We start from the raw sequence: 13,723 nt of genomic DNA on the forward strand, positions 1-13,723 counted from the left end.
TGTTGTGAATCTTGTGCAAATGCCAGAAAGTAGATACTTAACATTTAGTTACTGTGATGTGCACAGTCTACTTCAATAGTTTTCTTGCCCACACTCACTTAAAAGCCCAAACTCAAACTGGAATGAAGTTCAGATACACTTAGTGCTCTTATCGTCACCCACATGACTGAGTACCAACTTCATTCCTTTCGTCATACCAGAATAATAGGTCTTTTGAGTAGAGGACCTTCATGGAATTTGTAACAGAAGGCTTAACTGATTTTCCCCTTTCTAGCCTGGAGGCACCACGGCCAATCTACCAGATAGTGCAATTAATGAATCATTTTACCTTACTCCATATTGCTGATGTCTTTAGCTACTAAATCATTGAGAAGAGATCCAAATTCTTGAAATAGATAGATAATTAACTTGATTACTAACTGAAAAAGTAAATCTTGGTCCAAAATTACACATTCCCTTTATGGATTTCAAAAACAGGGTGATGTCGGATTTACGTTTTCACGCTGTTTATTAACATGGCAACCCACACAGTAAATTTCAGACAACTTGAGCAAAACTTAAAATAGGAAACCACACTTACATGTGCATGCAGGTGGAAAACTGCTTTCTACATGGGTGCTTTTTTTTTAAGAATGTGGGTTACAAGTATAGCTTGATTGTCCAGTACATCTGAAAAATACAAAACAGAGGGGAGGCGATGGCCTAATGGTATTACTGCTAAACTATTAATCCACAAACTCAGCTAAAGTTCTGGGAATCAGGTTTGAACCCCAACATGGCAGGTAGTGGAATTTGAATTCAATAAAAATATTTGGAATTAAAAATCTACTGATGATCATGAAACCATTGTCGATTATCAGAAAAACCCATCTGGCTCACTAATCTCCTTTAGGGAAGGAAATCTGCCGTCCTTACCCAATCTGGCTTACATGCCATAGAAATGCAGTTGACTCTCAACTGCCCTCCAAGGGCAGCTACAAATGGGCAATAAATGCTGGCCAGCCAGTGACGCCCATGTTGCACGAATAAATAAAGGGCTGAACTCCAGAGCCAAGGCAAGCGTGACTGCCCTTGACATCAAAGCAGCATTTGATCGAGTGTAACATCAAGCAGCCCTAGCAAAACTGGAGTCAATGGCATTCAAAGGAAACCTTTCTGCTGATTGAACGCATATCTGGCACAAAAAAGTGGTTGCGGTTGTTGGGAGGTCAAAAATCTCAGTTCCAGGACATCAAACACATTCCTTTTAGAGTGAAGAGCATGGCTGGTAGAAGTTGGGAACCTTGTTGATTTAGGACATTGAGGCTGTGGTCAAAAAGAAGGTGGCATATGACATTCATAGGCAGCTGGGATCAAGTGGAGGATCTGAGAAAGCAGGCCAGACAGCAAGGGACGTCTAGATTAAATTGCATTTATTTCAATGCAAGAAGCCTGATGGGCAAGACAGATGAACTCAAGGCACGGATGTATACATGGGGCTGGGATATTATAGTTATTACTGAAACATAACTAAGGGAGGGGCAGGACTGGCAACTCAATGTTCCAGGGTACAGATGGTATAGGAAAAATAGAACTGGAGTAAGAGAGGAGAGGGAGTTGCATTTCTGATTAGGGAGAACATCATGGTAGTACTGAGAGGAGATGTATCTGAGGATTCGCTCACTGATCTATGGGTAGAACTGAGGGATAAGAAGGGAGAGATCACTTTGTACTACAGGCCCCCAAATAGTTAGCAGGAAATTGAGCAGCAAATGTGTAAGGAGATTACAAAGAGCTCCAAGAAAAACAGAGTGGTGATAGTAGGGGGTTTTAACTTTCCCAACATTGATTGGGACAGCCATGGTATTAGGCTTGGATGGAGAGAAATTTGTTGTGTGTATTCAGGAGGAATTTCTCACTCAGTATGTGGATGGCCTGACTAGAGGGGGCAAAACTTGACTTCCTCTTGAAAAGTAAGGAACGGAAGGTAACAGAAGTGTTCATGAAGGATCACTTTGTGACCAATGACCATAATTCCATTAGTTTTAAGATAAAAAGGGAGAATGGTATGTCTGGCCCAAAAGTTAAAATTCTAAATTGGGGCAATGCCAATTTAGATGATATTAAACAGGAACTTTCAAAAGTTGATTGGGAAAGTCTGTTGGCAAGCAAAGGGACGTCTGATAAGCGGGAGCTTTCAAAAGTGTGTTAACCAGGGTTCAGGGTAAGCTCATTCCTTTTAGAGCTAAGGGCAAGGCTAGTAGAAGCAGGGAGCCCTGGATAACTCAGGATATTGAGCCTTGGTCAAGAAGGGGGAGACATATAACATGCATTGGTAGCTGGGATCAAATGAGCCCCTTGAGTAGTATAGGGATTGCCGGAGTTGAGTCAGGAGGGCAAAAAGGGGATATGAGATTGCTTTGGCGGATAAGGCAAAGTAGAATCCAAAGAGCTCCTACAAACACATTAAGGGCAAAAGAATAGCAAGGGAGAGGGCCTCTTAAGAATCCTGAGAACATTGATAGGTGGTGGATGCAGCAATGGTAATGCCAATGAATTTCTGAGCACATTGTGACATAAACGTTACCTGCCACTTGTCAGCCCAAGCCTGAATATTGTCCAGGTATTATGCAATATTTGGATATGGACTGCTTCAGTATCTGATGAGTCGCAAATGGTGCTTATTGCGCAATCAGCAAACATCTCCACTTCTGACCTTTCTGATGGAAGGTAGGTCACTGATGAAGCAGTTGAAGATGATTAAGTCTAGGGTAATACCCTGACGAAACCATCGAGATTTACAGCATGGAAACAAGCTCTTCGGCCCAACTTGTCCATGTCACCAGTTTTTACCCTTGCCTGGATGAGTTCAGTCCAAAAACACTTCAGAAGCTCGACATCGTCCAGGAGAAAGCAGCCCACTTGATTGGCATTCCACCACAAACATTCACTCCTTCCACCTTTGACATACAATGATAGCAGCATGCACCATCTATAAGATGCACTGCAGGAACTCACCAAGCCTCCTCAGATCTCTATCATCCAGAAGGATATGGGACATGGGAATACCACCGCCTGCAAGTTCCCCTTCAAGCGACACACCACCCTGACTTGGAAACATATTGCCATTCTTTTACTGTCGCCAGGTCAAGATCCTGGAACTCCCTAACAGCATTGTGGATGTACCTACATCATACAGATTTCAACAGGTTCAAGGTGGCACCAATCACCACGAAGGGATGGTCAATAAATGTCAGCCTATCATATGAATATATTTTATAGTTCAGGTAAATTCTACAGCACTGTGGTCCCTTCCCAACTCATTTTACATTCGGCGAGAAAGTTTTACAATTTCATCCCATTCCAAAAGGCAAACAGATTCCAGAATATCCCACATTATATTTTCCCAAAGTCTTTCCAAGATCCAAGAGTTTAAGAATCATGTCACACAGTATTTGAGTTAACTACATTAATCTTTATAACCTGTGGTGCTTCTAATACAGTAAGAAGTCTCACAACAGGTTAAAGTCCAACAGGTTTATTTGGTAGCAAAAGCCACTAGCTTTCGGAGCACTGCTCCTTCATCAGGCAAGTGGGAGTCCTGTTCACAAACAGGGTGTATAAAGACAAACTCAATTTACAAAATAATGGTTGAATCATTATTTTGTAAATTGAGTGTGTCTTTACATGTCCTGTCTGTGAACAGAACTCCCATTTACCTGATGAAGGAGCAGCGCTCCTAAAGCTAGTGGCTTTTGCTACCAAATAAACTTGTTGGATTTTAACACGGTGTTGTGAGACTTCCTACTGTGTTTACCCCAGTCCAGTGCTGGCATCTCCACATCATGCTTTTAATAGTCATTCATTGAACTAATTTGTAATATTATCAATTTACAGGAGTATTTGGATATTAACCCAGGTCAACAGCATCCCAGATTAAATATTAACTGGACAAAAATAAATAAATTAGAAGACTCCTTACTCCTTCATGTAAGTACAGAAGATCAAGGTTTGAACTCAAGACAAAGTTAAGAATCCCCAAACAGAAAAATAGAAAGTAAGCTAGAAGCCTGCTCCACCATTCGATATAATCATGGCTGATCCTCTACCTCAATGCCGTACTCCCATGCTTTCTCCATACCACTTCAAAGTCTAGAAATCTATTTATTTGCTTATTATTGACTTGACCTCCACAGTCTTCAATGGCAGAGAATTCCACAGATTCACCACTCAGAGGTTCCTCCTCCTCCTCACTAGATCCTTGGTTCTCTAGCATGTCTGGAAAGTTATTCGTGTCTTTGCAGTGACAAAAAGTAATTGTACAATTACTCTGTTTGTTCCTTGTTTTCTATTATAAACTTTATTATTTCTGACTGTAAGAGGCCTACATTTGTCTTCATTAATCTTTCCTTTCTGCATACTTTTGGATGATCTTACAGTCCACTTATGTTACTTACAAGCTTATTCTCATACTCAAATAGGAACTGCACAATTCAAGAGTATGAATTTGAGATAATGCCTGTTTTAAATTGATCCATTCTGTAAACACAAAGTTGACTTGACTGATGGTTTGAAAATGTACTTTTTTTAGAAGTTTGTACGCATAAATGTGCCTGTAACCTAAATAAACAAAGCACCAAGAATTCTGCAATTGATTCCCAAGTTATTTAATCTTCTTCACTCTAATGTCAAGATCATTTGGATACTCTTTTACATAGAAGATTCAGTGATGGGAATTCTTGGCATATATTAAAACCTAAGTGCCGCCAATGTTTAAGAATTTTGTTAGGTTGTGGGCACAGTATTACACAATACATGTAATTATGCTATTTCCTTCAGTTTGATGAGTCATATTCTGAAACGTTAACCCCATTTCTCTCCCCACAGATGCTGCTGAGTATTTCCAACACTATGACTTCCAACATCCATAATATTTTGCTTTTATGCTATTAATTACACTCAAAAAGCTGCAAGGATCCAGAATAAGCTTTGGGAATGGGCAAGAAATTAGCTGAGAATAGAAAAAAGAATTGATACTTATCAGGGGGCCTGCAGTCGGAGGTGGGTTGAGGGGAGAAGAGGGTAGGGTAGAGTGCTAACTGGATGCTGCAGGGATCTGGGCTGGGAATGCTGTTCGACTTGGATTCAGAATCTCAATGCACTTGATCAGATTTTGAAATGATAACAAAACCAGGAGATACACTGGAATCAAGAACTGCTCAGGAATTACAGAATGAGCTAGACAGGATACCGCAGTGAACAAAGCACTGAAAATTAATTTGACAACATGTAAAATGCTGCACAATGGAGAAAATATTGATACCACAGATGCATAGAAACTAGGAAGTAGAATGGCCCTTCAAACCTGCTCTACCATTCAACATGATCATGGCTGATCCTCAATCTCAATACTCATCAGAACAAGATTCAATTGGCAGGCTGTTGGCCAGCTGGTATAATCACAAATGAGTATTTATAAAATTTGTTTTCACTCAATTACTTTAAGCATCTTCCTACTCATGTTTTACTAACTTATTTAGGTATTGTATGTCAAGCATTTAATAATAACTGGATCACTTGCAAATTATTTTAAGTCCTGGTCCTCTGTAATATGTATTCCCTGCAAGATTGCAAAAGCCATATTTTTCTCAAAGACAATCTACATCATAAATTATACTACCATCTACTTCCAACATCTTGTGTACCAATGACAATTCACCCCATATTTTCCTGTATTCACTAAACAGGTGTGAAGTTGTGACTACTACTGAATATAATGGAGAGTAACCTCCTACTTTAAGCGAAGATAACAAGAGAACAGCACATAGTGGGAAGAGTGTATTACCATAAATCATTTAATCCATGATTTCCCTTTCCTTTCTGCCATTTAAGGGTTCCTATGCCATAGGACCAAATCCTGCTTCAATAAATTCTGTGAACACTGATTGAAGTGTATCTGAAATAGAAGTGGAATTATTGCTGTGGTTATATTAATTTGCCACGACAAATCTCTCATATCAAGCATCCCCCGTATTTAATCTGGCAGGAACTTTAACTTTATGGAACTCAAAACTGCAACCTCCTCACAGATGCTCAATAACAAGACTGCTCAGCCTTAACTGTGGTTACAAAAGAAAAATCAAATTACTCATGATTTGCTACTCTGATGAAGGGTCATTGGCTGAAGTGTTAACTCCGTTTCCCTCTACAGATGCTGCTTGACCTGAGTATTTCCAGTACTTTGTTTTAAATTACTCAGGCTGATGTATTAAAATGAATTCACAGTTTTAGATTTCACAAACTATGGCAACTTGGCCACAGAACGTGGCTATATGGGTTGTTTTATTCAATCTTTTTTACTTATAAAATAATGAAATACAGAACAGCATGGACTCAGAACTAGAGGCAGTTAGTTACGCAGATCTTTCATGGAAAGATTAAACCCTCAAAGACCTGTGCTACTGATGTCACTCGCGTATGTTCATACTCGCTAAAACATCAGTATATGCATTTAATAATATGTTTGCCATAACACTAACAGAAACTCTATCCTATATCCATATATTTGAAATTAGGACCATTTGTTTCCTGTGGCTTATGGTGAACGAGAATTTCAGTTACTATAAGGGATGTCAACTCAGGATATAGGAGTTATATTCCACAATTCCATACATTGCTCATGAAAACTACAAATCACAATGATCACCAGTTTAACATACTCATTCTCCCCTTCTGCAGCAAACTAACTTTTACAGTTAAATGAGCTGAACAAGTGACATATCCAACATTTCCAAGTAGCAGTTGGTCATCAATATAAATTTACCATTTTGCAGCTGACAACCACCAGACACAGAATGCCATTTTGGTAAGTAGCATGAGAATAATGCAAAATTATTCATTGAGATCTGCAGGTTTATCAATTTTAACAACAATCACAACTAACCTGATTCCAGATGTTCATTCATCCAATTCAATATTGCTAAATGGAAACACTATTATAATCTTCCCAAAATTCACACTCAGCTAATTCAGTCAAAAGTAGCACAGCCATATTAACAAATGGCTCCATGTTAAAGCCCCAGGCCATGTAAAACAACCTATCCAAAGCTTGGTACTATAATTGGCCTCATGGTCCCTGAATTGATGGTCTCTTGTTCACATTTCAGAGATTTGTGCTAAAAGTATATACACACACATACATGATGCCATCTGCAGTCAGAAAGGTTCACTAGTGCCATAATAATTAAGTGGGCAAGATACTGGCATCAACAGTTACAAGCCAACTCTGTAAGGGAGTAGTAAAGGAGGAAAATATCAGAGGATTAAATGATGAAAGTATTATTTTTCTTCATGTGCAATTTCTTTGGGAAAACCACACCAGCTAATTTTGAAACTTGTGCAAACTATTGTAATAAGAGTATGGGATTTAAACCTTTTGAGTTTATTGATGTTTTCCTAATTGAAACATAATCACCAAATCAACACAAGAGTCATCGTACTGTAAGTGATCGCTTCTCTTGTCCAGTTCCAAAAATGTAACTGGGTCTGACCGATATTCCTGCCCGACGATTTACTAGATCCGCGACAGATTAACATAAATAAATTGACGAAAGAAAGATTCAACGAGGCCGTTTCCTCTTGCATGTGGGACTGCATCCCCGTCAATTCAAAAGATATTCAAATTGAACTAACCATTCTAAAACTGGACACGAAGCTTAACCATATATATTCATTTTTAATACAATGGCCCCGTTAGTCATTGACAATCAGTTTGCACTCATTCCGAGGCATTTCATATCTAGACCAGACGCACACGGCACTTAGTCTCTGCAGCAATCAGGCCACATTCTCAATATCATACTGCATGTTGAATGCAATATATCCCTTTGTTATAATAAAACAGTGCAAATAATTGTGTACTTTCTTATTACCTCATCTGCATGCAGCTGATGTGGTTCATGTGGCTTTGAACTGAACTCTTAGCAGCTGGAACACAATCAATCTCCCCGGGAGATGGTGATGAGGCTTGTGTGGTTGTGGAATTACAGCGAGCCACAGGTTTTTTTTTCCCCTCCCCCGAGAGCGTTTACACTTGCGGCGACTCCGCTAGTCCTCCCGTGCAGACAAATAAAAGAGACGGAGCACGGCTAAATGAAAGGATGCACATAAAAAGCGCCGGCTCCCTTCATCTCACAGTACGTTCAGCGCCAACCCAGATGTGGGGCAGCTTCAATCTGCAAACGGTCCCAGAACTACACCACCGAAGAGGGGGGATGAGGAGGAGGAGGATGTGTTTACAGGGTTGGGGGCGCTGGCCAACCATGAGACTGCACAGAGCACAAATCAACTCCTCTCATTAACACAGCAACCGTTCCCTCGAAGGTGGGGGGGGGTTGGAAATAATCCTCCTCGGTCAGAAGTGAACATCCAAATAAACGAAGGCAGCGAGCGCACAAATCGGGCATACTCTATAACGGTGTCGAGGTTACACGCTCCGGAGGAAAATGGCCGCCACAAGCGTTTGGTGGCGAACCCACTCCGGAAACGGAAAATGGCCGCCTAACCACCGCCCGCGCGCCGGCTGGCAACGTCACGCGCGGATCTGACCAATCCAGAGGCGGCCCGGGCCGGGCCCACGTGATGTCGGGCTGTTTCTCCGCCGGGGGGGGGGCGGTGGCAGGCAGGAGTAGTTCGAGCGTTCGGAGACAGCGACTTCGCTTAACGGTTCTCCCATTCAAAACAGACCCTGCTTCGTCTCGTAGTGCGGCCAATGTTGACCCCCCAAGCGGCGCTCGATCGACTCGTCTCCTTAACCAAGCTCTGTTGGTCTCGGGAGGTCATGCTGTGGCGTTGCCGGCGTTGGACTAGGGTAACACAGTAAGAAGTCTGTTTGTGCTCTGTTTTGTGATCAGAACTCCCCACTCACCTGACGAAGGGGCAAAGCCCTGAAACCTAGTGGCGTTTGCTACAGAATAAACCGGTTGGACTTTAACCTGGTGTTGTGAAACTTTTTACTGGATCTTGGGAAGAGTGTCCAAAAAAAAACTGTGCTTTCCTCTCAGTTTGATCCGAGGGGTTGTTCCCAGTTTGCACTCGATTGACCCCCATCTTCCTACTTTTGGTCAGGAAGATAGTCCAAAAAGTGTGCATTTCGGATCATCACGTACCCGTGTCTGCCGCTGCTTCTTGCATAGAGCAACTTTAGCAAAGGCAGAAAAGCGTATGTGGGGAAACCAGAAGCCAAAAAAGATCTGCGGTTACTGGCTTTATTAGGATGGATTCGCCTTATTCCCTTTGATTGGGGTGCAAATTCAGTTCAGTGCAAGCAGTGACAGGACAGTTTTAGCTGGGAATCGTCAGTAAGTTAGTTGATTAATGCTGCTGATGTTCGCTGAAGCCACTTGTTACGCAGAACAAGAAGTATCTTTCTGGTGCTCAAAAATTAAAAAGAATCATGTAGAAGACTGGGAATAGCTGGACAGTAATAGACACAGCTCAAGCCAAGGATACTGCCCTTGTCATTCAGAAATTGTCCAAGCTCCAATGTAGAAATACACTACGTAGAATCTAACACAGCCAAAACTGTCTTCTCTGTCCAACTGGGCTATGCTGGCATTTCTGTTTCACATGCGAGCCTTCTCCTGTCTCTTATCCATCTAAGCCTACCAACATATTTTTCTACGCCTAAATCAAAAGCAAAATATTTCTAGAAGTCTGAAATGGATACAAATTTAGACGGTATCTCTGAAGAAAAAAATGGAGTTATGTTTCAGGTTGACGACCTTTTGTCAAAAGTGGAAGAAATTAGAGATGTAACGGTTCATGAGCAAATGCATAAATGGGGAATGAAAGAAGGAATGAACAAATGGGAAAGTCTGATCGGGCATAATGACAAAATGCTGCAAAGGAAAATGGCTGGTAATGGGACTTTTTTTAAAACTGTAAGTGGGCAAAACAAAAAGCGTATGTACCAATTGCTGTCTGTTTTTTAAAAAAAAGTGTATGGCTTGAATCCATGTAAACGTTCTGGCAAATAAGATTGTGGCACAGCTCCAAAGTCTGTGTTGCTATTGCTTAATTAGCAGTAACTGTGGCAGAGAAGGTGAGGTCACACAAAACACCAGAACTAAAAATAACTCAAGAAAATCTGTGAAGGAATCTTCCCACATTTGAAATGAAAGATGGCTGAAATTTGCGTTGAAGAGTAAAAACAGTATAATGACTATAAAATGAAGGCAGTCCAATAAAACCAAGACCTCGTTATATATTGTCAGTAATGGGAGCCATGGTAACGTATTACAGAAATGTGGTCTCCTGCCTTCCAATGTTCATAATCTAATGAGCCATGTGCATGGACACCAAGAAGACTGCTCATTTAGCTATGGCTCAATTAGTAATACTCTCATTTCAAGTCAAAGTTGTGGGTTCAAACCGCAAAAAAAAAAGGTCAAGGCTGACACACCAGTCCATAGCGAGAAACTGCTGCACTTAGAGGTCCTCTTTTGGGGGAGATATTAAACCAAGGTCCCACTTGCCCTCAGGTTACGGAAACGATCCCATGATACTATTTTAAGAAAGAGCATGGATACTCAGAGTTTTACACACAGCACAAAAAAAGCTCTTTGGCCTGCACTAGCCATCAAGCAGCTATCTGTTCTAATTCCATTTTCCAACACTTGGCCTTGCATTCTGTGGAAGTTCCTACCTCTATCACCCTTTCAAGCAGTGTTCGAGATTCCCATGGGTGAAAAAGCTTTTCCTGAAATCTTGTCAGTCCCTTTTTTAACTCTGTCCCCTGGTGATTGACCCCTCCGCAATGGAGAAAAGTTCCTTTGTATACCCTATGTTCCTCATAATTTTGTTCACCTCAATCAGGTTCTCCTCTCAGCCTTCTCTATTCCAGCCTGTCTTCATAACTGAAACACTGCCGCCCATGGTGAATCACTTTTTATTAGTCACGAATAGTCTTACATTAAGACTGCAATAAAGTTACTGAGAAAATCCTCTAGTCGCCACACTCTGGCAGGTTTTTGGGAATACTGAGGGGGAATTTGGCATGGCCAGTTCACCTAATCTGTACATCCTTGGATTATGGGAGGAAACCAGAGCACCTAGAGGAAATCCATGCAGTCACAGGGAGAAGTGTGCAAACTCCACACACTGACTCAAGCTGGGAATTGAACCAGGTCCCTGGCGCTGTGAGGCAGCAGTGCTAGCCACTGTGCCACCCTGCAAACTCTCCAGTGTAATTACATCCTATAGTGTGGTTACCAAAGCAGCATATGGTACTCTAGCTTTGGCCCAACAAGCAATTTATGCAGCCTCATCATAACCACCCTGTTTTTTAATATTCTGTGCCTCGGCTAATGAAGGAATGTATCCTATATGCCTTTTTAATGGGCGGCAGAATGGTTAGCATTGCTGCCTCACAACGCCAGGGTTCGATTCCTGGTGTGGGTCATTGTACAGAGTCTGCACGTTCTCTCCGTATCTGCGTAGGTTTCCTCTAGACACTCCAGTTTTCTCCCACAATCCAAAAGTAGTACTGGTTAGGTGCATTGGCCTTGCTAAATTCTCCTTCACTGTACCTGAACAGGCATGGGAGTGTGGCGACTAGGAAACTTTCACAGTAATTTCATTGTAGTGTCAATGTAAGCGTACTTGTGACACCAATAAATAAATAGCTGTCCTGCTGCCTTCTGGGATCTATAGACATGCACCCCTAGATCCTTCTGGTTATCCATACTTCCTAGCATCCTACTGTTCATTTTTAATGCCTTGTTAGTCCTCCCAAAATGCTTACATTCTGCAGGGTTAAATCCATTTGCCACTGTTCTACCCATCTGAAGAGTCCATCTATATTGTTCTGTAATCTAAGCTTTTCTTCCTGACTATTTACCACACAATCAATCTGTGTCATCTGCAAACTTACTGATCATATTTCCTACCTTTACGTCTAGATCATTGGTGCATACTATAAACAGCAAGGGACCCAACACCAATCCCTGCGATATACCACTGCACACAGGCTTCCAGTCACAAAAATAACCCTGGACTATTGCCCTCTGCCTCCTGCCACAAAGCCAATGTTGGATCCAATTTCCAAATTGTCCTGGATCCCATGGGATTTCCCCAGTGTCAAACCAACATATATTCTATCATAAAATAAAAGTTGGTCATTATCATGTTGTCATTTGTGGGAGTTTGCTGCATACAAATTGGCCACTGTGTTTCCGATGTTAAAACAGTGACTACACTTCAAAGGTATTTAATTGACTAAATTGTTTTGGGACCCCTGACAATGAAATTTGCAACAAGTCCTTCAGCTAGTGGCATAGGACCTTTTTCATCCATCTGCAAAGGCAGACTGGTCCTCATTCTAATGTCATACAAAAGATAGTAATTCCAACAATGTAGTACTCCCTCTGCACTGCACTGAAGTCATGGTGTGGATATGCCAGCGTTGGACTGGGGTAAACACAGTAAAAAGTCTGACAACACCAGGTTTAAGTCCAACCGATTTGCAAATCGGTTGGACTGGAAAGTGGTGTTGTCAGACTTTTTACTGCACTGAAGTGCCAGCTGGATTAAAATCAAGTAGAATTCAATTTGATGCCAGTTACTTCATTCAGATATAATATTTGTTATGTGTCTGTGTTACCCTGAAGTGATTATTTTGCCTATTCCTGTGGAGTGTGCCGTGAGGAAGTGGCAGACCATAATCAACAGAAAGAAATAGCAATGGCTAGCAGAATCAATAAAATATTACAAATGGTGAATTAGATAATATGGGTTCCTTCCCTGCCTTTGCTTCCTACATGTTGCTCTTCTTTCTTTTCTGTCTCTCACTTCTTAACTCTTTGATTCTTTGCCCTCTTCTGTTCCCCGTCTTTTGTTTCTTTTTGGGAGGGAGGTGCTGGATAGCATGGCAAGGGAAAAAACAGTCAACTGCAGACACGATTTGAAATGATTATTACTTAATTCCCCTACTCAATCCCTTCATATTACTTCTATACCAACCTTACTTCTTTGAACTACCCATTGACACACTGTATTTTTCACTTGCCTTGCTCCAGTCTTAGTCCACCCTGTGGCAAATAAAAGATGTTGTTTCATCTTCAACTTGCTTGCCTCTTAAATCTTCTTAACTATTCCTGCAATTTTTTTTAACCTTCAATTTCTAGAAGAATCAATCCAGTGTGATAAGACTCTTCCTTTCTCTCTCCCATGTTGGGAACATAGAAGCAGGAGCAAGCCATTCAACCCATCAAGCCTGCTCCACCATTCAATATGATCGTGGCTTATCATTCACGTCAATGTCTTTTTTCTATGCTCCATAGGTCATTGGTAGAAATTGGTCAATATTAGCTTAAAACGTACTGAATGACTAAATTTCCACAGCTTTCTGGGTTAAAGGATTTCAAAGATTCATAATCCTGAGTGAAAAACTTATCTCAGTCCTAAGTAGCTTCTCCCTTATTTAGAAAGGGTGTCCCATGGTTCTAGAGTCCCCAAAAAGGGGAAACATCTGTATCCAATCTGTCTATCTCTAGGTATTTAGTAGGTTTCAATGTGATCACCTGTCATTCCTCAAAACTTTGAAGAATACAGGCTCTGTTTCCACAGTCTCTCTTCATATGAAAGTCCTGCCTTTCCAGGCGAATGTCTGGTGAACCTTTGTTGCACTCCCGCTATGGCAATAATATCCTGAGGTAAGGAGACCAAAACTGCACACACTACTCCA

At 41.2% G+C, this 13,723-nt stretch overlaps 1 protein-coding gene across 3 annotated transcripts in view; it reads right to left on the minus strand.

The window, feature by feature from the left end:
* The window catches only part of znf618 (zinc finger protein 618), a 129,888-nt gene extending 121,371 nt beyond the window's left edge, over window positions 1-8,517 (minus strand). For all 3 annotated transcript variants that reach the window (XM_080211996.1, XM_080211991.1, XM_080211995.1), the window contains exon 1: window positions 7,911-8,517. The gene's annotated coding sequence lies outside the window, so the exon portion shown is untranslated. The remainder of the gene's footprint in view (window positions 1-7,910) is intronic.
* Window positions 8,518-13,723: the final 5,206 nt, after the last annotated feature.

This window comes from Carcharhinus amblyrhynchos, chromosome 25 (assembly GCF_965287045.1).
Source record: "Carcharhinus amblyrhynchos chromosome 25, sCarAmb.v2.hapA, whole genome shotgun sequence".
In the NCBI taxonomy this organism is placed as follows: Eukaryota; Metazoa; Chordata; class Chondrichthyes; order Carcharhiniformes; family Carcharhinidae; genus Carcharhinus; species Carcharhinus amblyrhynchos.